General features: G+C 63.4%; 27 non-coding genes across 27 annotated transcripts; all 27 read right to left on the reverse strand.

The window, feature by feature from the left end:
- Positions 1-63: 63 nt before the first annotated feature.
- Positions 64-254, reverse strand: LOC138229132 (U2 spliceosomal RNA). The gene has a single exon (XR_011185612.1). It is a non-coding gene; the product is annotated as a U2 spliceosomal RNA (small nuclear RNA).
- An 817-nt stretch (positions 255-1,071) lies between these two features.
- On the reverse strand, positions 1,072-1,262 carry LOC138229174 (U2 spliceosomal RNA). The gene has a single exon (XR_011185653.1). It is a non-coding gene; the product is annotated as a U2 spliceosomal RNA (small nuclear RNA).
- Positions 1,263-2,079: 817 nt separating this feature from the next.
- On the reverse strand, positions 2,080-2,270 carry LOC138229185 (U2 spliceosomal RNA). The gene has a single exon (XR_011185664.1). It is a non-coding gene; the product is annotated as a U2 spliceosomal RNA (small nuclear RNA).
- Positions 2,271-3,087: 817 nt separating this feature from the next.
- On the reverse strand, positions 3,088-3,278 carry LOC138229196 (U2 spliceosomal RNA). Its single transcript, XR_011185675.1, has one exon. It is a non-coding gene; the product is annotated as a U2 spliceosomal RNA (small nuclear RNA).
- Positions 3,279-4,095: 817 nt separating this feature from the next.
- On the reverse strand, positions 4,096-4,286 carry LOC138229208 (U2 spliceosomal RNA). Its single transcript, XR_011185686.1, has one exon. It is a non-coding gene; the product is annotated as a U2 spliceosomal RNA (small nuclear RNA).
- An 817-nt stretch (positions 4,287-5,103) lies between these two features.
- On the reverse strand, positions 5,104-5,294 carry LOC138229138 (U2 spliceosomal RNA). The gene has a single exon (XR_011185618.1). It is a non-coding gene; the product is annotated as a U2 spliceosomal RNA (small nuclear RNA).
- Positions 5,295-6,111: 817 nt separating this feature from the next.
- LOC138229149 (U2 spliceosomal RNA) lies at positions 6,112-6,302 on the reverse strand. Its single transcript, XR_011185629.1, has one exon. It is a non-coding gene; the product is annotated as a U2 spliceosomal RNA (small nuclear RNA).
- An 817-nt stretch (positions 6,303-7,119) lies between these two features.
- Positions 7,120-7,310, reverse strand: LOC138229160 (U2 spliceosomal RNA). The gene has a single exon (XR_011185640.1). It is a non-coding gene; the product is annotated as a U2 spliceosomal RNA (small nuclear RNA).
- An 817-nt stretch (positions 7,311-8,127) lies between these two features.
- On the reverse strand, positions 8,128-8,318 carry LOC138229167 (U2 spliceosomal RNA). Its single transcript, XR_011185646.1, has one exon. It is a non-coding gene; the product is annotated as a U2 spliceosomal RNA (small nuclear RNA).
- Positions 8,319-9,135: 817 nt separating this feature from the next.
- Positions 9,136-9,326, reverse strand: LOC138229168 (U2 spliceosomal RNA). Its single transcript, XR_011185647.1, has one exon. It is a non-coding gene; the product is annotated as a U2 spliceosomal RNA (small nuclear RNA).
- An 817-nt stretch (positions 9,327-10,143) lies between these two features.
- LOC138229169 (U2 spliceosomal RNA) lies at positions 10,144-10,334 on the reverse strand. Its single transcript, XR_011185648.1, has one exon. It is a non-coding gene; the product is annotated as a U2 spliceosomal RNA (small nuclear RNA).
- Positions 10,335-11,149: 815 nt separating this feature from the next.
- LOC138229170 (U2 spliceosomal RNA) lies at positions 11,150-11,340 on the reverse strand. The gene has a single exon (XR_011185649.1). It is a non-coding gene; the product is annotated as a U2 spliceosomal RNA (small nuclear RNA).
- An 817-nt stretch (positions 11,341-12,157) lies between these two features.
- LOC138229171 (U2 spliceosomal RNA) lies at positions 12,158-12,348 on the reverse strand. Its single transcript, XR_011185650.1, has one exon. It is a non-coding gene; the product is annotated as a U2 spliceosomal RNA (small nuclear RNA).
- An 816-nt stretch (positions 12,349-13,164) lies between these two features.
- Positions 13,165-13,355, reverse strand: LOC138229172 (U2 spliceosomal RNA). Its single transcript, XR_011185651.1, has one exon. It is a non-coding gene; the product is annotated as a U2 spliceosomal RNA (small nuclear RNA).
- Positions 13,356-14,173: 818 nt separating this feature from the next.
- Positions 14,174-14,364, reverse strand: LOC138229173 (U2 spliceosomal RNA). The gene has a single exon (XR_011185652.1). It is a non-coding gene; the product is annotated as a U2 spliceosomal RNA (small nuclear RNA).
- Positions 14,365-15,181: 817 nt separating this feature from the next.
- Positions 15,182-15,372, reverse strand: LOC138229175 (U2 spliceosomal RNA). The gene has a single exon (XR_011185654.1). It is a non-coding gene; the product is annotated as a U2 spliceosomal RNA (small nuclear RNA).
- Positions 15,373-16,188: 816 nt separating this feature from the next.
- On the reverse strand, positions 16,189-16,379 carry LOC138229176 (U2 spliceosomal RNA). The gene has a single exon (XR_011185655.1). It is a non-coding gene; the product is annotated as a U2 spliceosomal RNA (small nuclear RNA).
- Positions 16,380-17,198: 819 nt separating this feature from the next.
- Positions 17,199-17,389, reverse strand: LOC138229177 (U2 spliceosomal RNA). Its single transcript, XR_011185656.1, has one exon. It is a non-coding gene; the product is annotated as a U2 spliceosomal RNA (small nuclear RNA).
- Positions 17,390-18,206: 817 nt separating this feature from the next.
- Positions 18,207-18,397, reverse strand: LOC138229178 (U2 spliceosomal RNA). The gene has a single exon (XR_011185657.1). It is a non-coding gene; the product is annotated as a U2 spliceosomal RNA (small nuclear RNA).
- Positions 18,398-19,216: 819 nt separating this feature from the next.
- Positions 19,217-19,407, reverse strand: LOC138229179 (U2 spliceosomal RNA). The gene has a single exon (XR_011185658.1). It is a non-coding gene; the product is annotated as a U2 spliceosomal RNA (small nuclear RNA).
- An 817-nt stretch (positions 19,408-20,224) lies between these two features.
- LOC138229180 (U2 spliceosomal RNA) lies at positions 20,225-20,415 on the reverse strand. Its single transcript, XR_011185659.1, has one exon. It is a non-coding gene; the product is annotated as a U2 spliceosomal RNA (small nuclear RNA).
- Positions 20,416-21,232: 817 nt separating this feature from the next.
- On the reverse strand, positions 21,233-21,423 carry LOC138229181 (U2 spliceosomal RNA). The gene has a single exon (XR_011185660.1). It is a non-coding gene; the product is annotated as a U2 spliceosomal RNA (small nuclear RNA).
- Positions 21,424-22,239: 816 nt separating this feature from the next.
- LOC138229182 (U2 spliceosomal RNA) lies at positions 22,240-22,430 on the reverse strand. Its single transcript, XR_011185661.1, has one exon. It is a non-coding gene; the product is annotated as a U2 spliceosomal RNA (small nuclear RNA).
- Positions 22,431-23,247: 817 nt separating this feature from the next.
- Positions 23,248-23,438, reverse strand: LOC138229183 (U2 spliceosomal RNA). Its single transcript, XR_011185662.1, has one exon. It is a non-coding gene; the product is annotated as a U2 spliceosomal RNA (small nuclear RNA).
- Positions 23,439-24,255: 817 nt separating this feature from the next.
- On the reverse strand, positions 24,256-24,446 carry LOC138229184 (U2 spliceosomal RNA). The gene has a single exon (XR_011185663.1). It is a non-coding gene; the product is annotated as a U2 spliceosomal RNA (small nuclear RNA).
- An 821-nt stretch (positions 24,447-25,267) lies between these two features.
- Positions 25,268-25,458, reverse strand: LOC138229186 (U2 spliceosomal RNA). Its single transcript, XR_011185665.1, has one exon. It is a non-coding gene; the product is annotated as a U2 spliceosomal RNA (small nuclear RNA).
- An 819-nt stretch (positions 25,459-26,277) lies between these two features.
- LOC138229187 (U2 spliceosomal RNA) lies at positions 26,278-26,468 on the reverse strand. The gene has a single exon (XR_011185666.1). It is a non-coding gene; the product is annotated as a U2 spliceosomal RNA (small nuclear RNA).
- Between the last annotated feature and the right edge of the window lie 712 nt (positions 26,469-27,180).

The following is a 27,180-nucleotide window of genomic DNA, read 5'->3' on the forward strand; positions in this document are numbered from 1 at the left end:
CACCTCGCTTGCTTGCTTGCTTGCTTGCTTGCTAGCTACGTCTGTCTTTTCACCGCTGAGAGAAGGTGGTGCACCGCTCCCGGAGGCGCTGCAATACCGGGCCGATGCGTGGAGAGGACGGAGCAAGCTCCTGATCCAGCTCCCTGTTCCAAAAATCCGTTTAATATGTGGTCCCCCGATGGGGGACGTATCAGATATTAAACTGATAAGAACAGATACTACACTTGATCTTAGCCAAAAGGCCGAGAAGCGATGCCCGACGCCGGCCTTGGGCGGGCGCGCGGGCGTCCGGCTGGCGCGCAGCGGCGCAGGCCGACGCCTCGGGAGCCCGGTCCGCACGCGGCTGCCGGCCGCCCGGACTCCGCTCTCCCCCTCTCTTGCCTGCCTGCTTGCTCGCCTGCCTGCCCGCCAGTCCCGGGCGGGGGCCCTGCTCTTGGATCTCCTGTCAACGGCCCGACAACGACCGCAGCCGCAGGGGGGCGCCAGCCGGCCGGCCTCCTTAGCTTAGGCCCCTCCCACCAGCAGCAGCTGTGCCGAGCGAGCTGCAAGCGAAAGCGGACCGTCGGCACCTGCGGGCAGAGGCAAGGGGCAGCGCTCTCTCGGGAGGGACGGGGACACACACACACACAGACGCGCGCGCCTGCCCGCCTGCCGGAAAAAAAGGAAGAAAAGGTGTATATACTAAGTTTTTTGGAGGGAAACCGCCCGGCTGTCGAAAGGGGCCCGCCTGCGAGGACGGGGACACACACACACACACACACACACATACACACACACACACACACACACAAAAGCCACGCCTGCCTCCCTGGGAAAAGGCTGAAAAAACTAAGTTTTTTGGAGGGAAAACGCACGGGAGCCGAAAAGGGGGCCGGCCTGCTTGCCCAGAGAGTCGAGACGCGGGAAAGTGCACAGAGGGAGCACGGGAACGGAGACGGGGAGGGGGAGGGGGAGAGAGAGACACACAGATGGACGAGAGACGAGACCCGAGAAGAAGGAGCTCCAGTCCACCTCGCTTGCTTGCTTGCTTGCTTGCTTGCTAGCTACGTCTGTCTTTTCACCGCTGAGAGAAGGTGGTGCACCGCTCCCGGAGGCGCTGCAATACCGGGCCGATGCGTGGAGAGGACGGAGCAAGCTCCTGATCCAGCTCCCTGTTCCAAAAATCCGTTTAATATGTGGTCCCCCGATGGGGGACGTATCAGATATTAAACTGATAAGAACAGATACTACACTTGATCTTAGCCAAAAGGCCGAGAAGCGATGCCCGACGCCGGCCTTGGGCGGGCGCGCGGGCGTCCGGCTGGCGCGCAGCGGCGCAGGCCGACGCCTCGGGAGCCCGGTCCGCACGCGGCTGCCGGCCGCCCGGACTCCGCTCTCCCCCTCTCTTGCCTGCCTGCTTGCTCGCCTGCCTGCCCGCCAGTCCCGGGCGGGGGCCCTGCTCTTGGATCTCCTGTCAACGGCCCGACAACGACCGCAGCCGCAGGGGGGCGCCAGCCGGCCGGCCTCCTTAGCTTAGGCCCCTCCCACCAGCAGCAGCTGTGCCGAGCGAGCTGCAAGCGAAAGCGGACCGTCGGCACCTGCGGGCAGAGGCAAGGGGCAGCGCTCTCTCGGGAGGGACGGGGACACACACACACACAGACGCGCGCGCCTGCCCGCCTGCCGGAAAAAAAGGAAGAAAAGGTGTATATACTAAGTTTTTTGGAGGGAAACCGCCCGGCTGTCGAAAGGGGCCCGCCTGCGAGGACGGGGACACACACACACACACACACACACATACACACACACACACACACACACAAAAGCCACGCCTGCCTCCCTGGGAAAAGGCTGAAAAAACTAAGTTTTTTGGAGGGAAAACGCACGGGAGCCGAAAAGGGGGCCGGCCTGCTTGCCCAGAGAGTCGAGACGCGGGAAAGTGCACAGAGGGAGCACGGGAACGGAGACGGGGAGGGGGAGGGGGAGAGAGAGACACACAGATGGACGAGAGACGAGACCCGAGAAGAAGGAGCTCCAGTCCACCTCGCTTGCTTGCTTGCTTGCTTGCTTGCTAGCTACGTCTGTCTTTTCACCGCTGAGAGAAGGTGGTGCACCGCTCCCGGAGGCGCTGCAATACCGGGCCGATGCGTGGAGAGGACGGAGCAAGCTCCTGATCCAGCTCCCTGTTCCAAAAATCCGTTTAATATGTGGTCCCCCGATGGGGGACGTATCAGATATTAAACTGATAAGAACAGATACTACACTTGATCTTAGCCAAAAGGCCGAGAAGCGATGCCCGACGCCGGCCTTGGGCGGGCGCGCGGGCGTCCGGCTGGCGCGCAGCGGCGCAGGCCGACGCCTCGGGAGCCCGGTCCGCACGCGGCTGCCGGCCGCCCGGACTCCGCTCTCCCCCTCTCTTGCCTGCCTGCTTGCTCGCCTGCCTGCCCGCCAGTCCCGGGCGGGGGCCCTGCTCTTGGATCTCCTGTCAACGGCCCGACAACGACCGCAGCCGCAGGGGGGCGCCAGCCGGCCGGCCTCCTTAGCTTAGGCCCCTCCCACCAGCAGCAGCTGTGCCGAGCGAGCTGCAAGCGAAAGCGGACCGTCGGCACCTGCGGGCAGAGGCAAGGGGCAGCGCTCTCTCGGGAGGGACGGGGACACACACACACACAGACGCGCGCGCCTGCCCGCCTGCCGGAAAAAAAGGAAGAAAAGGTGTATATACTAAGTTTTTTGGAGGGAAACCGCCCGGCTGTCGAAAGGGGCCCGCCTGCGAGGACGGGGACACACACACACACACACACACATACACACACACACACACACACACACAAAAGCCACGCCTGCCTCCCTGGGAAAAGGCTGAAAAAACTAAGTTTTTTGGAGGGAAAACGCACGGGAGCCGAAAAGGGGGCCGGCCTGCTTGCCCAGAGAGTCGAGACGCGGGAAAGTGCACAGAGGGAGCACGGGAACGGAGACGGGGAGGGGGAGGGGGAGAGAGAGACACACAGATGGACGAGAGACGAGACCCGAGAAGAAGGAGCTCCAGTCCACCTCGCTTGCTTGCTTGCTTGCTTGCTTGCTAGCTACGTCTGTCTTTTCACCGCTGAGAGAAGGTGGTGCACCGCTCCCGGAGGCGCTGCAATACCGGGCCGATGCGTGGAGAGGACGGAGCAAGCTCCTGATCCAGCTCCCTGTTCCAAAAATCCGTTTAATATGTGGTCCCCCGATGGGGGACGTATCAGATATTAAACTGATAAGAACAGATACTACACTTGATCTTAGCCAAAAGGCCGAGAAGCGATGCCCGACGCCGGCCTTGGGCGGGCGCGCGGGCGTCCGGCTGGCGCGCAGCGGCGCAGGCCGACGCCTCGGGAGCCCGGTCCGCACGCGGCTGCCGGCCGCCCGGACTCCGCTCTCCCCCTCTCTTGCCTGCCTGCTTGCTCGCCTGCCTGCCCGCCAGTCCCGGGCGGGGGCCCTGCTCTTGGATCTCCTGTCAACGGCCCGACAACGACCGCAGCCGCAGGGGGGCGCCAGCCGGCCGGCCTCCTTAGCTTAGGCCCCTCCCACCAGCAGCAGCTGTGCCGAGCGAGCTGCAAGCGAAAGCGGACCGTCGGCACCTGCGGGCAGAGGCAAGGGGCAGCGCTCTCTCGGGAGGGACGGGGACACACACACACACAGACGCGCGCGCCTGCCCGCCTGCCGGAAAAAAAGGAAGAAAAGGTGTATATACTAAGTTTTTTGGAGGGAAACCGCCCGGCTGTCGAAAGGGGCCCGCCTGCGAGGACGGGGACACACACACACACACACACATACACACACACACACACACACACACACAAAAGCCACGCCTGCCTCCCTGGGAAAAGGCTGAAAAAACTAAGTTTTTTGGAGGGAAAACGCACGGGAGCCGAAAAGGGGGCCGGCCTGCTTGCCCAGAGAGTCGAGACGCGGGAAAGTGCACAGAGGGAGCACGGGAACGGAGACGGGGAGGGGGAGGGGGAGAGAGAGACACACAGATGGACGAGAGACGAGACCCGAGAAGAAGGAGCTCCAGTCCACCTCGCTTGCTTGCTTGCTTGCTTGCTTGCTAGCTACGTCTGTCTTTTCACCGCTGAGAGAAGGTGGTGCACCGCTCCCGGAGGCGCTGCAATACCGGGCCGATGCGTGGAGAGGACGGAGCAAGCTCCTGATCCAGCTCCCTGTTCCAAAAATCCGTTTAATATGTGGTCCCCCGATGGGGGACGTATCAGATATTAAACTGATAAGAACAGATACTACACTTGATCTTAGCCAAAAGGCCGAGAAGCGATGCCCGACGCCGGCCTTGGGCGGGCGCGCGGGCGTCCGGCTGGCGCGCAGCGGCGCAGGCCGACGCCTCGGGAGCCCGGTCCGCACGCGGCTGCCGGCCGCCCGGACTCCGCTCTCCCCCTCTCTTGCCTGCCTGCTTGCTCGCCTGCCTGCCCGCCAGTCCCGGGCGGGGGCCCTGCTCTTGGATCTCCTGTCAACGGCCCGACAACGACCGCAGCCGCAGGGGGGCGCCAGCCGGCCGGCCTCCTTAGCTTAGGCCCCTCCCACCAGCAGCAGCTGTGCCGAGCGAGCTGCAAGCGAAAGCGGACCGTCGGCACCTGCGGGCAGAGGCAAGGGGCAGCGCTCTCTCGGGAGGGACGGGGACACACACACACACAGACGCGCGCGCCTGCCCGCCTGCCGGAAAAAAAGGAAGAAAAGGTGTATATACTAAGTTTTTTGGAGGGAAACCGCCCGGCTGTCGAAAGGGGCCCGCCTGCGAGGACGGGGACACACACACACACACACACACATACACACACACACACACACACACACAAAAGCCACGCCTGCCTCCCTGGGAAAAGGCTGAAAAAACTAAGTTTTTTGGAGGGAAAACGCACGGGAGCCGAAAAGGGGGCCGGCCTGCTTGCCCAGAGAGTCGAGACGCGGGAAAGTGCACAGAGGGAGCACGGGAACGGAGACGGGGAGGGGGAGGGGGAGAGAGAGACACACAGATGGACGAGAGACGAGACCCGAGAAGAAGGAGCTCCAGTCCACCTCGCTTGCTTGCTTGCTTGCTTGCTTGCTAGCTACGTCTGTCTTTTCACCGCTGAGAGAAGGTGGTGCACCGCTCCCGGAGGCGCTGCAATACCGGGCCGATGCGTGGAGAGGACGGAGCAAGCTCCTGATCCAGCTCCCTGTTCCAAAAATCCGTTTAATATGTGGTCCCCCGATGGGGGACGTATCAGATATTAAACTGATAAGAACAGATACTACACTTGATCTTAGCCAAAAGGCCGAGAAGCGATGCCCGACGCCGGCCTTGGGCGGGCGCGCGGGCGTCCGGCTGGCGCGCAGCGGCGCAGGCCGACGCCTCGGGAGCCCGGTCCGCACGCGGCTGCCGGCCGCCCGGACTCCGCTCTCCCCCTCTCTTGCCTGCCTGCTTGCTCGCCTGCCTGCCCGCCAGTCCCGGGCGGGGGCCCTGCTCTTGGATCTCCTGTCAACGGCCCGACAACGACCGCAGCCGCAGGGGGGCGCCAGCCGGCCGGCCTCCTTAGCTTAGGCCCCTCCCACCAGCAGCAGCTGTGCCGAGCGAGCTGCAAGCGAAAGCGGACCGTCGGCACCTGCGGGCAGAGGCAAGGGGCAGCGCTCTCTCGGGAGGGACGGGGACACACACACACACAGACGCGCGCGCCTGCCCGCCTGCCGGAAAAAAAGGAAGAAAAGGTGTATATACTAAGTTTTTTGGAGGGAAACCGCCCGGCTGTCGAAAGGGGCCCGCCTGCGAGGACGGGGACACACACACACACACACACACATACACACACACACACACACACACACAAAAGCCACGCCTGCCTCCCTGGGAAAAGGCTGAAAAAACTAAGTTTTTTGGAGGGAAAACGCACGGGAGCCGAAAAGGGGGCCGGCCTGCTTGCCCAGAGAGTCGAGACGCGGGAAAGTGCACAGAGGGAGCACGGGAACGGAGACGGGGAGGGGGAGGGGGAGAGAGAGACACACAGATGGACGAGAGACGAGACCCGAGAAGAAGGAGCTCCAGTCCACCTCGCTTGCTTGCTTGCTTGCTTGCTTGCTAGCTACGTCTGTCTTTTCACCGCTGAGAGAAGGTGGTGCACCGCTCCCGGAGGCGCTGCAATACCGGGCCGATGCGTGGAGAGGACGGAGCAAGCTCCTGATCCAGCTCCCTGTTCCAAAAATCCGTTTAATATGTGGTCCCCCGATGGGGGACGTATCAGATATTAAACTGATAAGAACAGATACTACACTTGATCTTAGCCAAAAGGCCGAGAAGCGATGCCCGACGCCGGCCTTGGGCGGGCGCGCGGGCGTCCGGCTGGCGCGCAGCGGCGCAGGCCGACGCCTCGGGAGCCCGGTCCGCACGCGGCTGCCGGCCGCCCGGACTCCGCTCTCCCCCTCTCTTGCCTGCCTGCTTGCTCGCCTGCCTGCCCGCCAGTCCCGGGCGGGGGCCCTGCTCTTGGATCTCCTGTCAACGGCCCGACAACGACCGCAGCCGCAGGGGGGCGCCAGCCGGCCGGCCTCCTTAGCTTAGGCCCCTCCCACCAGCAGCAGCTGTGCCGAGCGAGCTGCAAGCGAAAGCGGACCGTCGGCACCTGCGGGCAGAGGCAAGGGGCAGCGCTCTCTCGGGAGGGACGGGGACACACACACACACAGACGCGCGCGCCTGCCCGCCTGCCGGAAAAAAAGGAAGAAAAGGTGTATATACTAAGTTTTTTGGAGGGAAACCGCCCGGCTGTCGAAAGGGGCCCGCCTGCGAGGACGGGGACACACACACACACACACACACATACACACACACACACACACACACACACAAGCCACGCCTGCCTCCCTGGGAAAAGGCTGAAAAAACTAAGTTTTTTGGAGGGAAAACGCACGGGAGCCGAAAAGGGGGCCGGCCTGCTTGCCCAGAGAGTCGAGACGCGGGAAAGTGCACAGAGGGAGCACGGGAACGGAGACGGGGAGGGGGAGGGGGAGAGAGAGACACACAGATGGACGAGAGACGAGACCCGAGAAGAAGGAGCTCCAGTCCACCTCGCTTGCTTGCTTGCTTGCTTGCTTGCTAGCTACGTCTGTCTTTTCACCGCTGAGAGAAGGTGGTGCACCGCTCCCGGAGGCGCTGCAATACCGGGCCGATGCGTGGAGAGGACGGAGCAAGCTCCTGATCCAGCTCCCTGTTCCAAAAATCCGTTTAATATGTGGTCCCCCGATGGGGGACGTATCAGATATTAAACTGATAAGAACAGATACTACACTTGATCTTAGCCAAAAGGCCGAGAAGCGATGCCCGACGCCGGCCTTGGGCGGGCGCGCGGGCGTCCGGCTGGCGCGCAGCGGCGCAGGCCGACGCCTCGGGAGCCCGGTCCGCACGCGGCTGCCGGCCGCCCGGACTCCGCTCTCCCCCTCTCTTGCCTGCCTGCTTGCTCGCCTGCCTGCCCGCCAGTCCCGGGCGGGGGCCCTGCTCTTGGATCTCCTGTCAACGGCCCGACAACGACCGCAGCCGCAGGGGGGCGCCAGCCGGCCGGCCTCCTTAGCTTAGGCCCCTCCCACCAGCAGCAGCTGTGCCGAGCGAGCTGCAAGCGAAAGCGGACCGTCGGCACCTGCGGGCAGAGGCAAGGGGCAGCGCTCTCTCGGGAGGGACGGGGACACACACACACACAGACGCGCGCGCCTGCCCGCCTGCCGGAAAAAAAGGAAGAAAAGGTGTATATACTAAGTTTTTTGGAGGGAAACCGCCCGGCTGTCGAAAGGGGCCCGCCTGCGAGGACGGGGACACACACACACACACACACACACACATACACACACACACACACACACAAAAGCCACGCCTGCCTCCCTGGGAAAAGGCTGAAAAAACTAAGTTTTTTGGAGGGAAAACGCACGGGAGCCGAAAAGGGGGCCGGCCTGCTTGCCCAGAGAGTCGAGACGCGGGAAAGTGCACAGAGGGAGCACGGGAACGGAGACGGGGAGGGGGAGGGGGAGAGAGAGACACACAGATGGACGAGAGACGAGACCCGAGAAGAAGGAGCTCCAGTCCACCTCGCTTGCTTGCTTGCTTGCTTGCTTGCTAGCTACGTCTGTCTTTTCACCGCTGAGAGAAGGTGGTGCACCGCTCCCGGAGGCGCTGCAATACCGGGCCGATGCGTGGAGAGGACGGAGCAAGCTCCTGATCCAGCTCCCTGTTCCAAAAATCCGTTTAATATGTGGTCCCCCGATGGGGGACGTATCAGATATTAAACTGATAAGAACAGATACTACACTTGATCTTAGCCAAAAGGCCGAGAAGCGATGCCCGACGCCGGCCTTGGGCGGGCGCGCGGGCGTCCGGCTGGCGCGCAGCGGCGCAGGCCGACGCCTCGGGAGCCCGGTCCGCACGCGGCTGCCGGCCGCCCGGACTCCGCTCTCCCCCTCTCTTGCCTGCCTGCTTGCTCGCCTGCCTGCCCGCCAGTCCCGGGCGGGGGCCCTGCTCTTGGATCTCCTGTCAACGGCCCGACAACGACCGCAGCCGCAGGGGGGCGCCAGCCGGCCGGCCTCCTTAGCTTAGGCCCCTCCCACCAGCAGCAGCTGTGCCGAGCGAGCTGCAAGCGAAAGCGGACCGTCGGCACCTGCGGGCAGAGGCAAGGGGCAGCGCTCTCTCGGGAGGGACGGGGACACACACACACACAGACGCGCGCGCCTGCCCGCCTGCCGGAAAAAAAGGAAGAAAAGGTGTATATACTAAGTTTTTTGGAGGGAAACCGCCCGGCTGTCGAAAGGGGCCCGCCTGCGAGGACGGGGACACACACACACACACACACACATACACACACACACACACACACACACAAAAGCCACGCCTGCCTCCCTGGGAAAAGGCTGAAAAAACTAAGTTTTTTGGAGGGAAAACGCACGGGAGCCGAAAAGGGGGCCGGCCTGCTTGCCCAGAGAGTCGAGACGCGGGAAAGTGCACAGAGGGAGCACGGGAACGGAGACGGGGAGGGGGAGGGGGAGAGAGAGACACACAGATGGACGAGAGACGAGACCCGAGAAGAAGGAGCTCCAGTCCACCTCGCTTGCTTGCTTGCTTGCTTGCTTGCTAGCTACGTCTGTCTTTTCACCGCTGAGAGAAGGTGGTGCACCGCTCCCGGAGGCGCTGCAATACCGGGCCGATGCGTGGAGAGGACGGAGCAAGCTCCTGATCCAGCTCCCTGTTCCAAAAATCCGTTTAATATGTGGTCCCCCGATGGGGGACGTATCAGATATTAAACTGATAAGAACAGATACTACACTTGATCTTAGCCAAAAGGCCGAGAAGCGATGCCCGACGCCGGCCTTGGGCGGGCGCGCGGGCGTCCGGCTGGCGCGCAGCGGCGCAGGCCGACGCCTCGGGAGCCCGGTCCGCACGCGGCTGCCGGCCGCCCGGACTCCGCTCTCCCCCTCTCTTGCCTGCCTGCTTGCTCGCCTGCCTGCCCGCCAGTCCCGGGCGGGGGCCCTGCTCTTGGATCTCCTGTCAACGGCCCGACAACGACCGCAGCCGCAGGGGGGCGCCAGCCGGCCGGCCTCCTTAGCTTAGGCCCCTCCCACCAGCAGCAGCTGTGCCGAGCGAGCTGCAAGCGAAAGCGGACCGTCGGCACCTGCGGGCAGAGGCAAGGGGCAGCGCTCTCTCGGGAGGGACGGGGACACACACACACACAGACGCGCGCGCCTGCCCGCCTGCCGGAAAAAAAGGAAGAAAAGGTGTATATACTAAGTTTTTTGGAGGGAAACCGCCCGGCTGTCGAAAGGGGCCCGCCTGCGAGGACGGGGACACACACACACACACACACACATACACACACACACACACACACACACAAAAGCCACGCCTGCCTCCCTGGGAAAAGGCTGAAAAAACTAAGTTTTTTGGAGGGAAAACGCACGGGAGCCGAAAAGGGGGCCGGCCTGCTTGCCCAGAGAGTCGAGACGCGGGAAAGTGCACAGAGGGAGCACGGGAACGGAGACGGGGAGGGGGAGGGGGAGAGAGAGACACACAGATGGACGAGAGACGAGACCCGAGAAGAAGGAGCTCCAGTCCACCTCGCTTGCTTGCTTGCTTGCTTGCTTGCTAGCTACGTCTGTCTTTTCACCGCTGAGAGAAGGTGGTGCACCGCTCCCGGAGGCGCTGCAATACCGGGCCGATGCGTGGAGAGGACGGAGCAAGCTCCTGATCCAGCTCCCTGTTCCAAAAATCCGTTTAATATGTGGTCCCCCGATGGGGGACGTATCAGATATTAAACTGATAAGAACAGATACTACACTTGATCTTAGCCAAAAGGCCGAGAAGCGATGCCCGACGCCGGCCTTGGGCGGGCGCGCGGGCGTCCGGCTGGCGCGCAGCGGCGCAGGCCGACGCCTCGGGAGCCCGGTCCGCACGCGGCTGCCGGCCGCCCGGACTCCGCTCTCCCCCTCTCTTGCCTGCCTGCTTGCTCGCCTGCCTGCCCGCCAGTCCCGGGCGGGGGCCCTGCTCTTGGATCTCCTGTCAACGGCCCGACAACGACCGCAGCCGCAGGGGGGCGCCAGCCGGCCGGCCTCCTTAGCTTAGGCCCCTCCCACCAGCAGCAGCTGTGCCGAGCGAGCTGCAAGCGAAAGCGGACCGTCGGCACCTGCGGGCAGAGGCAAGGGGCAGCGCTCTCTCGGGAGGGACGGGGACACACACACACACAGACGCGCGCGCCTGCCCGCCTGCCGGAAAAAAAGGAAGAAAAGGTGTATATACTAAGTTTTTTGGAGGGAAACCGCCCGGCTGTCGAAAGGGGCCCGCCTGCGAGGACGGGGACACACACACACACACACATACACACACACACACACACACACACACAAAAGCCACGCCTGCCTCCCTGGGAAAAGGCTGAAAAAACTAAGTTTTTTGGAGGGAAAACGCACGGGAGCCGAAAAGGGGGCCGGCCTGCTTGCCCAGAGAGTCGAGACGCGGGAAAGTGCACAGAGGGAGCACGGGAACGGAGACGGGGAGGGGGAGGGGGAGAGAGAGACACACAGATGGACGAGAGACGAGACCCGAGAAGAAGGAGCTCCAGTCCACCTCGCTTGCTTGCTTGCTTGCTTGCTTGCTAGCTACGTCTGTCTTTTCACCGCTGAGAGAAGGTGGTGCACCGCTCCCGGAGGCGCTGCAATACCGGGCCGATGCGTGGAGAGGACGGAGCAAGCTCCTGATCCAGCTCCCTGTTCCAAAAATCCGTTTAATATGTGGTCCCCCGATGGGGGACGTATCAGATATTAAACTGATAAGAACAGATACTACACTTGATCTTAGCCAAAAGGCCGAGAAGCGATGCCCGACGCCGGCCTTGGGCGGGCGCGCGGGCGTCCGGCTGGCGCGCAGCGGCGCAGGCCGACGCCTCGGGAGCCCGGTCCGCACGCGGCTGCCGGCCGCCCGGACTCCGCTCTCCCCCTCTCTTGCCTGCCTGCTTGCTCGCCTGCCTGCCCGCCAGTCCCGGGCGGGGGCCCTGCTCTTGGATCTCCTGTCAACGGCCCGACAACGACCGCAGCCGCAGGGGGGCGCCAGCCGGCCGGCCTCCTTAGCTTAGGCCCCTCCCACCAGCAGCAGCTGTGCCGAGCGAGCTGCAAGCGAAAGCGGACCGTCGGCACCTGCGGGCAGAGGCAAGGGGCAGCGCTCTCTCGGGAGGGACGGGGACACACACACACACAGACGCGCGCGCCTGCCCGCCTGCCGGAAAAAAAGGAAGAAAAGGTGTATATACTAAGTTTTTTGGAGGGAAACCGCCCGGCTGTCGAAAGGGGCCCGCCTGCGAGGACGGGGACACACACACACACACACACACATACACACACACACACACACACACACAAAAGCCACGCCTGCCTCCCTGGGAAAAGGCTGAAAAAACTAAGTTTTTTGGAGGGAAAACGCACGGGAGCCGAAAAGGGGGCCGGCCTGCTTGCCCAGAGAGTCGAGACGCGGGAAAGTGCACAGAGGGAGCACGGGAACGGAGACGGGGAGGGGGAGGGGGAGAGAGAGACACACAGATGGACGAGAGACGAGACCCGAGAAGAAGGAGCTCCAGTCCACCTCGCTTGCTTGCTTGCTTGCTTGCTTGCTAGCTACGTCTGTCTTTTCACCGCTGAGAGAAGGTGGTGCACCGCTCCCGGAGGCGCTGCAATACCGGGCCGATGCGTGGAGAGGACGGAGCAAGCTCCTGATCCAGCTCCCTGTTCCAAAAATCCGTTTAATATGTGGTCCCCCGATGGGGGACGTATCAGATATTAAACTGATAAGAACAGATACTACACTTGATCTTAGCCAAAAGGCCGAGAAGCGATGCCCGACGCCGGCCTTGGGCGGGCGCGCGGGCGTCCGGCTGGCGCGCAGCGGCGCAGGCCGACGCCTCGGGAGCCCGGTCCGCACGCGGCTGCCGGCCGCCCGGACTCCGCTCTCCCCCTCTCTTGCCTGCCTGCTTGCTCGCCTGCCTGCCCGCCAGTCCCGGGCGGGGGCCCTGCTCTTGGATCTCCTGTCAACGGCCCGACAACGACCGCAGCCGCAGGGGGGCGCCAGCCGGCCGGCCTCCTTAGCTTAGGCCCCTCCCACCAGCAGCAGCTGTGCCGAGCGAGCTGCAAGCGAAAGCGGACCGTCGGCACCTGCGGGCAGAGGCAAGGGGCAGCGCTCTCTCGGGAGGGACGGGGACACACACACACACAGACGCGCGCGCCTGCCCGCCTGCCGGAAAAAAAGGAAGAAAAGGTGTATATACTAAGTTTTTTGGAGGGAAACCGCCCGGCTGTCGAAAGGGGCCCGCCTGCGAGGACGGGGACACACACACACACACACACACATACACACACACACACACACACACACAAAGCCACGCCTGCCTCCCTGGGAAAAGGCTGAAAAAACTAAGTTTTTTGGAGGGAAAACGCACGGGAGCCGAAAAGGGGGCCGGCCTGCTTGCCCAGAGAGTCGAGACGCGGGAAAGTGCACAGAGGGAGCACGGGAACGGAGACGGGGAGGGGGAGGGGGAGAGAGAGACACACAGATGGACGAGAGACGAGACCCGAGAAGAAGGAGCTCCAGTCCACCTCGCTTGCTTGCTTGCTTGCTTGCTTGCTAGCTACGTCTGTCTTTTCACCGCTGAGAGAAGGTGGTGCACCGCTCCCGGAGGCGCTGCAATACCGGGCCGATGCGTGGAGAGGACGGAGCAAGCTCCTGATCCAGCTCCCTGTTCCAAAAATCCGTTTAATATGTGGTCCCCCGATGGGGGACGTATCAGATATTAAACTGATAAGAACAGATACTACACTTGATCTTAGCCAAAAGGCCGAGAAGCGATGCCCGACGCCGGCCTTGGGCGGGCGCGCGGGCGTCCGGCTGGCGCGCAGCGGCGCAGGCCGACGCCTCGGGAGCCCGGTCCGCACGCGGCTGCCGGCCGCCCGGACTCCGCTCTCCCCCTCTCTTGCCTGCCTGCTTGCTCGCCTGCCTGCCCGCCAGTCCCGGGCGGGGGCCCTGCTCTTGGATCTCCTGTCAACGGCCCGACAACGACCGCAGCCGCAGGGGGGCGCCAGCCGGCCGGCCTCCTTAGCTTAGGCCCCTCCCACCAGCAGCAGCTGTGCCGAGCGAGCTGCAAGCGAAAGCGGACCGTCGGCACCTGCGGGCAGAGGCAAGGGGCAGCGCTCTCTCGGGAGGGACGGGGACACACACACACACAGACGCGCGCGCCTGCCCGCCTGCCGGAAAAAAAGGAAGAAAAGGTGTATATACTAAGTTTTTTGGAGGGAAACCGCCCGGCTGTCGAAAGGGGCCCGCCTGCGAGGACGGGGACACACACACACACACACACACACACATACACACACACACACACACACACAAAGCCACGCCTGCCTCCCTGGGAAAAGGCTGAAAAAACTAAGTTTTTTGGAGGGAAAACGCACGGGAGCCGAAAAGGGGGCCGGCCTGCTTGCCCAGAGAGTCGAGACGCGGGAAAGTGCACAGAGGGAGCACGGGAACGGAGACGGGGAGGGGGAGGGGGAGAGAGAGACACACAGATGGACGAGAGACGAGACCCGAGAAGAAGGAGCTCCAGTCCACCTCGCTTGCTTGCTTGCTTGCTTGCTTGCTAGCTACGTCTGTCTTTTCACCGCTGAGAGAAGGTGGTGCACCGCTCCCGGAGGCGCTGCAATACCGGGCCGATGCGTGGAGAGGACGGAGCAAGCTCCTGATCCAGCTCCCTGTTCCAAAAATCCGTTTAATATGTGGTCCCCCGATGGGGGACGTATCAGATATTAAACTGATAAGAACAGATACTACACTTGATCTTAGCCAAAAGGCCGAGAAGCGATGCCCGACGCCGGCCTTGGGCGGGCGCGCGGGCGTCCGGCTGGCGCGCAGCGGCGCAGGCCGACGCCTCGGGAGCCCGGTCCGCACGCGGCTGCCGGCCGCCCGGACTCCGCTCTCCCCCTCTCTTGCCTGCCTGCTTGCTCGCCTGCCTGCCCGCCAGTCCCGGGCGGGGGCCCTGCTCTTGGATCTCCTGTCAACGGCCCGACAACGACCGCAGCCGCAGGGGGGCGCCAGCCGGCCGGCCTCCTTAGCTTAGGCCCCTCCCACCAGCAGCAGCTGTGCCGAGCGAGCTGCAAGCGAAAGCGGACCGTCGGCACCTGCGGGCAGAGGCAAGGGGCAGCGCTCTCTCGGGAGGGACGGGGACACACACACACACAGACGCGCGCGCCTGCCCGCCTGCCGGAAAAAAAGGAAGAAAAGGTGTATATACTAAGTTTTTTGGAGGGAAACCGCCCGGCTGTCGAAAGGGGCCCGCCTGCGAGGACGGGGACACACACACACACACACACACACATACACACACACACACACACACACAAAAGCCACGCCTGCCTCCCTGGGAAAAGGCTGAAAAAACTAAGTTTTTTGGAGGGAAAACGCACGGGAGCCGAAAAGGGGGCCGGCCTGCTTGCCCAGAGAGTCGAGACGCGGGAAAGTGCACAGAGGGAGCACGGGAACGGAGACGGGGAGGGGGAGGGGGAGAGAGAGACACACAGATGGACGAGAGACGAGACCCGAGAAGAAGGAGCTCCAGTCCACCTCGCTTGCTTGCTTGCTTGCTTGCTTGCTAGCTACGTCTGTCTTTTCACCGCTGAGAGAAGGTGGTGCACCGCTCCCGGAGGCGCTGCAATACCGGGCCGATGCGTGGAGAGGACGGAGCAAGCTCCTGATCCAGCTCCCTGTTCCAAAAATCCGTTTAATATGTGGTCCCCCGATGGGGGACGTATCAGATATTAAACTGATAAGAACAGATACTACACTTGATCTTAGCCAAAAGGCCGAGAAGCGATGCCCGACGCCGGCCTTGGGCGGGCGCGCGGGCGTCCGGCTGGCGCGCAGCGGCGCAGGCCGACGCCTCGGGAGCCCGGTCCGCACGCGGCTGCCGGCCGCCCGGACTCCGCTCTCCCCCTCTCTTGCCTGCCTGCTTGCTCGCCTGCCTGCCCGCCAGTCCCGGGCGGGGGCCCTGCTCTTGGATCTCCTGTCAACGGCCCGACAACGACCGCAGCCGCAGGGGGGCGCCAGCCGGCCGGCCTCCTTAGCTTAGGCCCCTCCCACCAGCAGCAGCTGTGCCGAGCGAGCTGCAAGCGAAAGCGGACCGTCGGCACCTGCGGGCAGAGGCAAGGGGCAGCGCTCTCTCGGGAGGGACGGGGACACACACACACACAGACGCGCGCGCCTGCCCGCCTGCCGGAAAAAAAGGAAGAAAAGGTGTATATACTAAGTTTTTTGGAGGGAAACCGCCCGGCTGTCGAAAGGGGCCCGCCTGCGAGGACGGGGACACACACACACACACACACACATACACACACACACACACACACACACAAAGCCACGCCTGCCTCCCTGGGAAAAGGCTGAAAAAACTAAGTTTTTTGGAGGGAAAACGCACGGGAGCCGAAAAGGGGGCCGGCCTGCTTGCCCAGAGAGTCGAGACGCGGGAAAGTGCACAGAGGGAGCACGGGAACGGAGACGGGGAGGGGGAGGGGGAGAGAGAGACACACAGATGGACGAGAGACGAGACCCGAGAAGAAGGAGCTCCAGTCCACCTCGCTTGCTTGCTTGCTTGCTTGCTTGCTAGCTACGTCTGTCTTTTCACCGCTGAGAGAAGGTGGTGCACCGCTCCCGGAGGCGCTGCAATACCGGGCCGATGCGTGGAGAGGACGGAGCAAGCTCCTGATCCAGCTCCCTGTTCCAAAAATCCGTTTAATATGTGGTCCCCCGATGGGGGACGTATCAGATATTAAACTGATAAGAACAGATACTACACTTGATCTTAGCCAAAAGGCCGAGAAGCGATGCCCGACGCCGGCCTTGGGCGGGCGCGCGGGCGTCCGGCTGGCGCGCAGCGGCGCAGGCCGACGCCTCGGGAGCCCGGTCCGCACGCGGCTGCCGGCCGCCCGGACTCCGCTCTCCCCCTCTCTTGCCTGCCTGCTTGCTCGCCTGCCTGCCCGCCAGTCCCGGGCGGGGGCCCTGCTCTTGGATCTCCTGTCAACGGCCCGACAACGACCGCAGCCGCAGGGGGGCGCCAGCCGGCCGGCCTCCTTAGCTTAGGCCCCTCCCACCAGCAGCAGCTGTGCCGAGCGAGCTGCAAGCGAAAGCGGACCGTCGGCACCTGCGGGCAGAGGCAAGGGGCAGCGCTCTCTCGGGAGGGACGGGGACACACACACACACAGACGCGCGCGCCTGCCCGCCTGCCGGAAAAAAAGGAAGAAAAGGTGTATATACTAAGTTTTTTGGAGGGAAACCGCCCGGCTGTCGAAAGGGGCCCGCCTGCGAGGACGGGGACACACACACACACACACACACACATACACACACACACACACACACACACAAAAGCCACGCCTGCCTCCCTGGGAAAAGGCTGAAAAAACTAAGTTTTTTGGAGGGAAAACGCACGGGAGCCGAAAAGGGGGCCGGCCTGCTTGCCCAGAGAGTCGAGACGCGGGAAAGTGCACAGAGGGAGCACGGGAACGGAGACGGGGAGGGGGAGGGGGAGAGAGAGACACACAGATGGACGAGAGACGAGACCCGAGAAGAAGGAGCTCCAGTCCACCTCGCTTGCTTGCTTGCTTGCTTGCTTGCTAGCTACGTCTGTCTTTTCACCGCTGAGAGAAGGTGGTGCACCGCTCCCGGAGGCGCTGCAATACCGGGCCGATGCGTGGAGAGGACGGAGCAAGCTCCTGATCCAGCTCCCTGTTCCAAAAATCCGTTTAATATGTGGTCCCCCGATGGGGGACGTATCAGATATTAAACTGATAAGAACAGATACTACACTTGATCTTAGCCAAAAGGCCGAGAAGCGATGCCCGACGCCGGCCTTGGGCGGGCGCGCGGGCGTCCGGCTGGCGCGCAGCGGCGCAGGCCGACGCCTCGGGAGCCCGGTCCGCACGCGGCTGCCGGCCGCCCGGACTCCGCTCTCCCCCTCTCTTGCCTGCCTGCTTGCTCGCCTGCCTGCCCGCCAGTCCCGGGCGGGGGCCCTGCTCTTGGATCTCCTGTCAACGGCCCGACAACGACCGCAGCCGCAGGGGGGCGCCAGCCGGCCGGCCTCCTTAGCTTAGGCCCCTCCCACCAGCAGCAGCTGTGCCGAGCGAGCTGCAAGCGAAAGCGGACCGTCGGCACCTGCGGGCAGAGGCAAGGGGCAGCGCTCTCTCGGGAGGGACGGGGACACACACACACACAGACGCGCGCGCCTGCCCGCCTGCCGGAAAAAAAGGAAGAAAAGGTGTATATACTAAGTTTTTTGGAGGGAAACCGCCCGGCTGTCGAAAGGGGCCCGCCTGCGAGGACGGGGACACACACACACACACACACACATACACACACACACACACACACACACAAAAGCCACGCCTGCCTCCCTGGGAAAAGGCTGAAAAAACTAAGTTTTTTGGAGGGAAAACGCACGGGAGCCGAAAAGGGGGCCGGCCTGCTTGCCCAGAGAGTCGAGACGCGGGAAAGTGCACAGAGGGAGCACGGGAACGGAGACGGGGAGGGGGAGGGGGAGAGAGAGACACACAGATGGACGAGAGACGAGACCCGAGAAGAAGGAGCTCCAGTCCACCTCGCTTGCTTGCTTGCTTGCTTGCTTGCTAGCTACGTCTGTCTTTTCACCGCTGAGAGAAGGTGGTGCACCGCTCCCGGAGGCGCTGCAATACCGGGCCGATGCGTGGAGAGGACGGAGCAAGCTCCTGATCCAGCTCCCTGTTCCAAAAATCCGTTTAATATGTGGTCCCCCGATGGGGGACGTATCAGATATTAAACTGATAAGAACAGATACTACACTTGATCTTAGCCAAAAGGCCGAGAAGCGATGCCCGACGCCGGCCTTGGGCGGGCGCGCGGGCGTCCGGCTGGCGCGCAGCGGCGCAGGCCGACGCCTCGGGAGCCCGGTCCGCACGCGGCTGCCGGCCGCCCGGACTCCGCTCTCCCCCTCTCTTGCCTGCCTGCTTGCTCGCCTGCCTGCCCGCCAGTCCCGGGCGGGGGCCCTGCTCTTGGATCTCCTGTCAACGGCCCGACAACGACCGCAGCCGCAGGGGGGCGCCAGCCGGCCGGCCTCCTTAGCTTAGGCCCCTCCCACCAGCAGCAGCTGTGCCGAGCGAGCTGCAAGCGAAAGCGGACCGTCGGCACCTGCGGGCAGAGGCAAGGGGCAGCGCTCTCTCGGGAGGGACGGGGACACACACACACACAGACGCGCGCGCCTGCCCGCCTGCCGGAAAAAAAGGAAGAAAAGGTGTATATACTAAGTTTTTTGGAGGGAAACCGCCCGGCTGTCGAAAGGGGCCCGCCTGCGAGGACGGGGACACACACACACACACACACACACACATACACACACACACACACACACACAAAAGCCACGCCTGCCTCCCTGGGAAAAGGCTGAAAAAACTAAGTTTTTTGGAGGGAAAACGCACGGGAGCCGAAAAGGGGGCCGGCCTGCTTGCCCAGAGAGTCGAGACGCGGGAAAGTGCACAGAGGGAGCACGGGAACGGAGACGGGGAGGGGGAGGGGGAGAGAGAGACACACAGATGGACGAGAGACGAGACCCGAGAAGAAGGAGCTCCAGTCCACCTCGCTTGCTTGCTTGCTTGCTTGCTTGCTAGCTACGTCTGTCTTTTCACCGCTGAGAGAAGGTGGTGCACCGCTCCCGGAGGCGCTGCAATACCGGGCCGATGCGTGGAGAGGACGGAGCAAGCTCCTGATCCAGCTCCCTGTTCCAAAAATCCGTTTAATATGTGGTCCCCCGATGGGGGACGTATCAGATATTAAACTGATAAGAACAGATACTACACTTGATCTTAGCCAAAAGGCCGAGAAGCGATGCCCGACGCCGGCCTTGGGCGGGCGCGCGGGCGTCCGGCTGGCGCGCAGCGGCGCAGGCCGACGCCTCGGGAGCCCGGTCCGCACGCGGCTGCCGGCCGCCCGGACTCCGCTCTCCCCCTCTCTTGCCTGCCTGCTTGCTCGCCTGCCTGCCCGCCAGTCCCGGGCGGGGGCCCTGCTCTTGGATCTCCTGTCAACGGCCCGACAACGACCGCAGCCGCAGGGGGGCGCCAGCCGGCCGGCCTCCTTAGCTTAGGCCCCTCCCACCAGCAGCAGCTGTGCCGAGCGAGCTGCAAGCGAAAGCGGACCGTCGGCACCTGCGGGCAGAGGCAAGGGGCAGCGCTCTCTCGGGAGGGACGGGGACACACACACACACAGACGCGCGCGCCTGCCCGCCTGCCGGAAAAAAAGGAAGAAAAGGTGTATATACTAAGTTTTTTGGAGGGAAACCGCCCGGCTGTCGAAAGGGGCCCGCCTGCGAGGACGGGGACACACACACACACACACACACACATACACACACACACACACACACACAAAAGCCACGCCTGCCTCCCTGGGAAAAGGCTGAAAAAACTAAGTTTTTTGGAGGGAAAACGCACGGGAGCCGAAAAGGGGGCCGGCCTGCTTGCCCAGAGAGTCGAGACGCGGGAAAGTGCACAGAGGGAGCACGGGAACGGAGACGGGGAGGGGGAGGGGGAGAGAGAGACACACAGATGGACGAGAGACGAGACCCGAGAAGAAGGAGCTCCAGTCCACCTCGCTTGCTTGCTTGCTTGCTTGCTTGCTAGCTACGTCTGTCTTTTCACCGCTGAGAGAAGGTGGTGCACCGCTCCCGGAGGCGCTGCAATACCGGGCCGATGCGTGGAGAGGACGGAGCAAGCTCCTGATCCAGCTCCCTGTTCCAAAAATCCGTTTAATATGTGGTCCCCCGATGGGGGACGTATCAGATATTAAACTGATAAGAACAGATACTACACTTGATCTTAGCCAAAAGGCCGAGAAGCGATGCCCGACGCCGGCCTTGGGCGGGCGCGCGGGCGTCCGGCTGGCGCGCAGCGGCGCAGGCCGACGCCTCGGGAGCCCGGTCCGCACGCGGCTGCCGGCCGCCCGGACTCCGCTCTCCCCCTCTCTTGCCTGCCTGCTTGCTCGCCTGCCTGCCCGCCAGTCCCGGGCGGGGGCCCTGCTCTTGGATCTCCTGTCAACGGCCCGACAACGACCGCAGCCGCAGGGGGGCGCCAGCCGGCCGGCCTCCTTAGCTTAGGCCCCTCCCACCAGCAGCAGCTGTGCCGAGCGAGCTGCAAGCGAAAGCGGACCGTCGGCACCTGCGGGCAGAGGCAAGGGGCAGCGCTCTCTCGGGAGGGACGGGGACACACACACACACAGACGCGCGCGCCTGCCCGCCTGCCGGAAAAAAAGGAAGAAAAGGTGTATATACTAAGTTTTTTGGAGGGAAACCGCCCGGCTGTCGAAAGGGGCCCGCCTGCGAGGACGGGGACACACACACACACACACACACATACACACACACACACACACACACACAAAAGCCACGCCTGCCTCCCTGGGAAAAGGCTGAAAAAACTAAGTTTTTTGGAGGGAAAACGCACGGGAGCCGAAAAGGGGGCCGGCCTGCTTGCCCAGAGAGTCGAGACGCGGGAAAGTGCACAGAGGGAGCACGGGAACGGAGACGGGGAGGGGGAGGGGGAGAGAGAGACACACAGATGGACGAGAGACGAGACCCGAGAAGAAGGAGCTCCAGTCCACCTCGCTTGCTTGCTTGCTTGCTTGCTTGCTAGCTACGTCTGTCTTTTCACCGCTGAGAGAAGGTGGTGCACCGCTCCCGGAGGCGCTGCAATACCGGGCCGATGCGTGGAGAGGACGGAGCAAGCTCCTGATCCAGCTCCCTGTTCCAAAAATCCGTTTAATATGTGGTCCCCCGATGGGGGACGTATCAGATATTAAACTGATAAGAACAGATACTACACTTGATCTTAGCCAAAAGGCCGAGAAGCGATGCCCGACGCCGGCCTTGGGCGGGCGCGCGGGCGTCCGGCTGGCGCGCAGCGGCGCAGGCCGACGCCTCGGGAGCCCGGTCCGCACGCGGCTGCCGGCCGCCCGGACTCCGCTCTCCCCCTCTCTTGCCTGCCTGCTTGCTCGCCTGCCTGCCCGCCAGTCCCGGGCGGGGGCCCTGCTCTTGGATCTCCTGTCAACGGCCCGACAACGACCGCAGCCGCAGGGGGGCGCCAGCCGGCCGGCCTCCTTAGCTTAGGCCCCTCCCACCAGCAGCAGCTGTGCCGAGCGAGCTGCAAGCGAAAGCGGACCGTCGGCACCTGCGGGCAGAGGCAAGGGGCAGCGCTCTCTCGGGAGGGACGGGGACACACACACACACAGACGCGCGCGCCTGCCCGCCTGCCGGAAAAAAAGGAAGAAAAGGTGTATATACTAAGTTTTTTGGAGGGAAACCGCCCGGCTGTCGAAAGGGGCCCGCCTGCGAGGACGGGGACACACACACACACACACACACATACACACACACACACACACACACACAAAGCCACGCCTGCCTCCCTGGGAAAAGGCTGAAAAAACTAAGTTTTTTGGAGGGAAAACGCACGGGAGCCGAAAAGGGGGCCGGCCTGCTTGCCCAGAGAGTCGAGACGCGGGAAAGTGCACAGAGGGAGCACGGGAACGGAGACGGGGAGGGGGAGGGGGAGAGAGAGACACACAGATGGACGAGAGACGAGACCCGAGAAGAAGGAGCTCCAGTCCACCTCGCTTGCTTGCTTGCTTGCTTGCTTGCTAGCTACGTCTGTCTTTTCACCGCTGAGAGAAGGTGGTGCACCGCTCCCGGAGGCGCTGCAATACCGGGCCGATGCGTGGAGAGGACGGAGCAAGCTCCTGATCCAGCTCCCTGTTCCAAAAATCCGTTTAATATGTGGTCCCCCGATGGGGGACGTATCAGATATTAAACTGATAAGAACAGATACTACACTTGATCTTAGCCAAAAGGCCGAGAAGCGATGCCCGACGCCGGCCTTGGGCGGGCGCGCGGGCGTCCGGCTGGCGCGCAGCGGCGCAGGCCGACGCCTCGGGAGCCCGGTCCGCACGCGGCTGCCGGCCGCCCGGACTCCGCTCTCCCCCTCTCTTGCCTGCCTGCTTGCTCGCCTGCCTGCCCGCCAGTCCCGGGCGGGGGCCCTGCTCTTGGATCTCCTGTCAACGGCCCGACAACGACCGCAGCCGCAGGGGGGCGCCAGCCGGCCGGCCTCCTTAGCTTAGGCCCCTCCCACCAGCAGCAGCTGTGCCGAGCGAGCTGCAAGCGAAAGCGGACCGTCGGCACCTGCGGGCAGAGGCAAGGGGCAGCGCTCTCTCGGGAGGGACGGGGACACACACACACACAGACGCGCGCGCCTGCCCGCCTGCCGGAAAAAAAGGAAGAAAAGGTGTATATACTAAGTTTTTTGGAGGGAAACCGCCCGGCTGTCGAAAGGGGCCCGCCTGCGAGGACGGGGACACACACACACACACACACACATACACACACACACACACACACACACACAAGCCACGCCTGCCTCCCTGGGAAAAGGCTGAAAAAACTAAGTTTTTTGGAGGGAAAACGCACGGGAGCCGAAAAGGGGGCCGGCCTGCTTGCCCAGAGAGTCGAGACGCGGGAAAGTGCACAGAGGGAGCACGGGAACGGAGACGGGGAGGGGGAGGGGGAGAGAGAGACACACAGATGGACGAGAGACGAGACCCGAGAAGAAGGAGCTCCAGTCCACCTCGCTTGCTTGCTTGCTTGCTTGCTTGCTAGCTACGTCTGTCTTTTCACCGCTGAGAGAAGGTGGTGCACCGCTCCCGGAGGCGCTGCAATACCGGGCCGATGCGTGGAGAGGACGGAGCAAGCTCCTGATCCAGCTCCCTGTTCCAAAAATCCGTTTAATATGTGGTCCCCCGATGGGGGACGTATCAGATATTAAACTGATAAGAACAGATACTACACTTGATCTTAGCCAAAAGGCCGAGAAGCGATGCCCGACGCCGGCCTTGGGCGGGCGCGCGGGCGTCCGGCTGGCGCGCAGCGGCGCAGGCCGACGCCTCGGGAGCCCGGTCCGCACGCGGCTGCCGGCCGCCCGGACTCCGCTCTCCCCCTCTCTTGCCTGCCTGCTTGCTCGCCTGCCTGCCCGCCAGTCCCGGGCGGGGGCCCTGCTCTTGGATCTCCTGTCAACGGCCCGACAACGACCGCAGCCGCAGGGGGGCGCCAGCCGGCCGGCCTCCTTAGCTTAGGCCCCTCCCACCAGCAGCAGCTGTGCCGAGCGAGCTGCAAGCGAAAGCGGACCGTCGGCACCTGCGGGCAGAGGCAAGGGGCAGCGCTCTCTCGGGAGGGACGGGGACACACACACACACAGACGCGCGCGCCTGCCCGCCTGCCGGAAAAAAAGGAAGAAAAGGTGTATATACTAAGTTTTTTGGAGGGAAACCGCCCGGCTGTCGAAAGGGGCCCGCCTGCGAGGACGGGGACACACACACACACACACACACATACACACACACACACACACACACACAAAAGCCACGCCTGCCTCCCTGGGAAAAGGCTGAAAAAACTAAGTTTTTTGGAGGGAAAACGCACGGGAGCCGAAAAGGGGGCCGGCCTGCTTGCCCAGAGAGTCGAGACGCGGGAAAGTGCACAGAGGGAGCACGGGAACGGAGACGGGGAGGGGGAGGGGGAGAGAGAGACACACAGATGGACGAGAGACGAGACCCGAGAAGAAGGAGCTCCAGTCCACCTCGCTTGCTTGCTTGCTTGCTTGCTTGCTAGCTACGTCTGTCTTTTCACCGCTGAGAGAAGGTGGTGCACCGCTCCCGGAGGCGCTGCAATACCGGGCCGATGCGTGGAGAGGACGGAGCAAGCTCCTGATCCAGCTCCCTGTTCCAAAAATCCGTTTAATATGTGGTCCCCCGATGGGGGACGTATCAGATATTAAACTGATAAGAACAGATACTACACTTGATCTTAGCCAAAAGGCCGAGAAGCGATGCCCGACGCCGGCCTTGGGCGGGCGCGCGGGCGTCCGGCTGGCGCGCAGCGGCGCAGGCCGACGCCTCGGGAGCCCGGTCCGCACGCGGCTGCCGGCCGCCCGGACTCCGCTCTCCCCCTCTCTTGCCTGCCTGCTTGCTCGCCTGCCTGCCCGCCAGTCCCGGGCGGGGGCCCTGCTCTTGGATCTCCTGTCAACGGCCCGACAACGACCGCAGCCGCAGGGGGGCGCCAGCCGGCCGGCCTCCTTAGCTTAGGCCCCTCCCACCAGCAGCAGCTGTGCCGAGCGAGCTGCAAGCGAAAGCGGACCGTCGGCACCTGCGGGCAGAGGCAAGGGGCAGCGCTCTCTCGGGAGGGACGGGGACACACACACACACAGACGCGCGCGCCTGCCCGCCTGCCGGAAAAAAAGGAAGAAAAGGTGTATATACTAAGTTTTTTGGAGGGAAACCGCCCGGCTGTCGAAAGGGGCCCGCCTGCGAGGACGGGGACACACACACACACACACACACACACACATACACACACACACACACACACACAAAAGCCACGCCTGCCTCCCTGGGAAAAGGCTGAAAAAACTAAGTTTTTTGGAGGGAAAACGCACGGGAGCCGAAAAGGGGGCCGGCCTGCTTGCCCAGAGAGTCGAGACGCGGGAAAGTGCACAGAGGGAGCACGGGAACGGAGACGGGGAGGGGGAGGGGGAGAGAGAGACACACAGATGGACGAGAGACGAGACCCGAGAAGAAGGAGCTCCAGTCCACCTCGCTTGCTTGCTTGCTTGCTTGCTTGCTAGCTACGTCTGTCTTTTCACCGCTGAGAGAAGGTGGTGCACCGCTCCCGGAGGCGCTGCAATACCGGGCCGATGCGTGGAGAGGACGGAGCAAGCTCCTGATCCAGCTCCCTGTTCCAAAAATCCGTTTAATATGTGGTCCCCCGATGGGGGACGTATCAGATATTAAACTGATAAGAACAGATACTACACTTGATCTTAGCCAAAAGGCCGAGAAGCGATGCCCGACGCCGGCCTTGGGCGGGCGCGCGGGCGTCCGGCTGGCGCGCAGCGGCGCAGGCCGACGCCTCGGGAGCCCGGTCCGCACGCGGCTGCCGGCCGCCCGGACTCCGCTCTCCCCCTCTCTTGCCTGCCTGCTTGCTCGCCTGCCTGCCCGCCAGTCCCGGGCGGGGGCCCTGCTCTTGGATCTCCTGTCAACGGCCCGACAACGACCGCAGCCGCAGGGGGGCGCCAGCCGGCCGGCCTCCTTAGCTTAGGCCCCTCCCACCAGCAGCAGCTGTGCCGAGCGAGCTGCAAGCGAAAGCGGACCGTCGGCACCTGCGGGCAGAGGCAAGGGGCAGCGCTCTCTCGGGAGGGACGGGGACACACACACACACAGACGCGCGCGCCTGCCCGCCTGCCGGAAAAAAAGGAAGAAAAGGTGTATATACTAAGTTTTTTGGAGGGAAACCGCCCGGCTGTCGAAAGGGGCCCGCCTGCGAGGACGGGGACACACACACACACACACACACATACACACACACACACACACACACACACAAAAGCCACGCCTGCCTCCCTGGGAAAAGGCTGAAAAAACTAAGTTTTTTGGAGGGAAAACGCACGGGAGCCGAAAAGGGGGCCGGCCTGCTTGCCCAGAGAGTCGAGACGCGGGAAAGTGCACAGAGGGAGCACGGGAACGGAGACGGGGAGGGGGAGGGGGAGAGAGAGACACACAGATGGACGAGAGACGAGACCCGAGAAGAAGGAGCTCCAGTCCACCTCGCTTGCTTGCTTGCTTGCTTGCTTGCTAGCTACGTCTGTCTTTTCACCGCTGAGAGAAGGTGGTGCACCGCTCCCGGAGGCGCTGCAATACCGGGCCGATGCGTGGAGAGGACGGAGCAAGCTCCTGATCCAGCTCCCTGTTCCAAAAATCCGTTTAATATGTGGTCCCCCGATGGGGGACGTATCAGATATTAAACTGATAAGAACAGATACTACACTTGATCTTAGCCAAAAGGCCGAGAAGCGATGCCCGACGCCGGCCTTGGGCGGGCGCGCGGGCGTCCGGCTGGCGCGCAGCGGCGCAGGCCGACGCCTCGGGAGCCCGGTCCGCACGCGGCTGCCGGCCGCCCGGACTCCGCTCTCCCCCTCTCTTGCCTGCCTGCTTGCTCGCCTGCCTGCCCGCCAGTCCCGGGCGGGGGCCCTGCTCTTGGATCTCCTGTCAACGGCCCGACAACGACCGCAGCCGCAGGGGGGCGCCAGCCGGCCGGCCTCCTTAGCTTAGGCCCCTCCCACCAGCAGCAGCTGTGCCGAGCGAGCTGCAAGCGAAAGCGGACCGTCGGCACCTGCGGGCAGAGGCAAGGGGCAGCGCTCTCTCGGGAGGGACGGGGACACACACACACACAGACGCGCGCGCCTGCCCGCCTGCCGGAAAAAAAGGAAGAAAAGGTGTATATACTAAGTTTTTTGGAGGGAAACCGCCCGGCTGTCGAAAGGGGCCCGCCTGCGAGGACGGGGACACACACACACACACACACACACACATACACACACACACACACACACACAAAAGCCACGCCTGCCTCCCTGGGAAAAGGCTGAAAAAACTAAGTTTTTTGGAGGGAAAACGCACGGGAGCCGAAAAGGGGGCCGGCCTGCTTGCCCAGAGAGTCGAGACGCGGGAAAGTGCACAGAGGGAGCACGGGAACGGAGACGGGGAGGGGGAGGGGGAGAGAGAGACAC

The sequence above is a fragment of the Lepisosteus oculatus genome, unplaced genomic scaffold (assembly GCF_040954835.1).
Source record: "Lepisosteus oculatus isolate fLepOcu1 unplaced genomic scaffold, fLepOcu1.hap2 HAP2_SCAFFOLD_410, whole genome shotgun sequence".
NCBI lineage: Eukaryota > Metazoa > Chordata > Actinopteri > Semionotiformes > Lepisosteidae > Lepisosteus > Lepisosteus oculatus.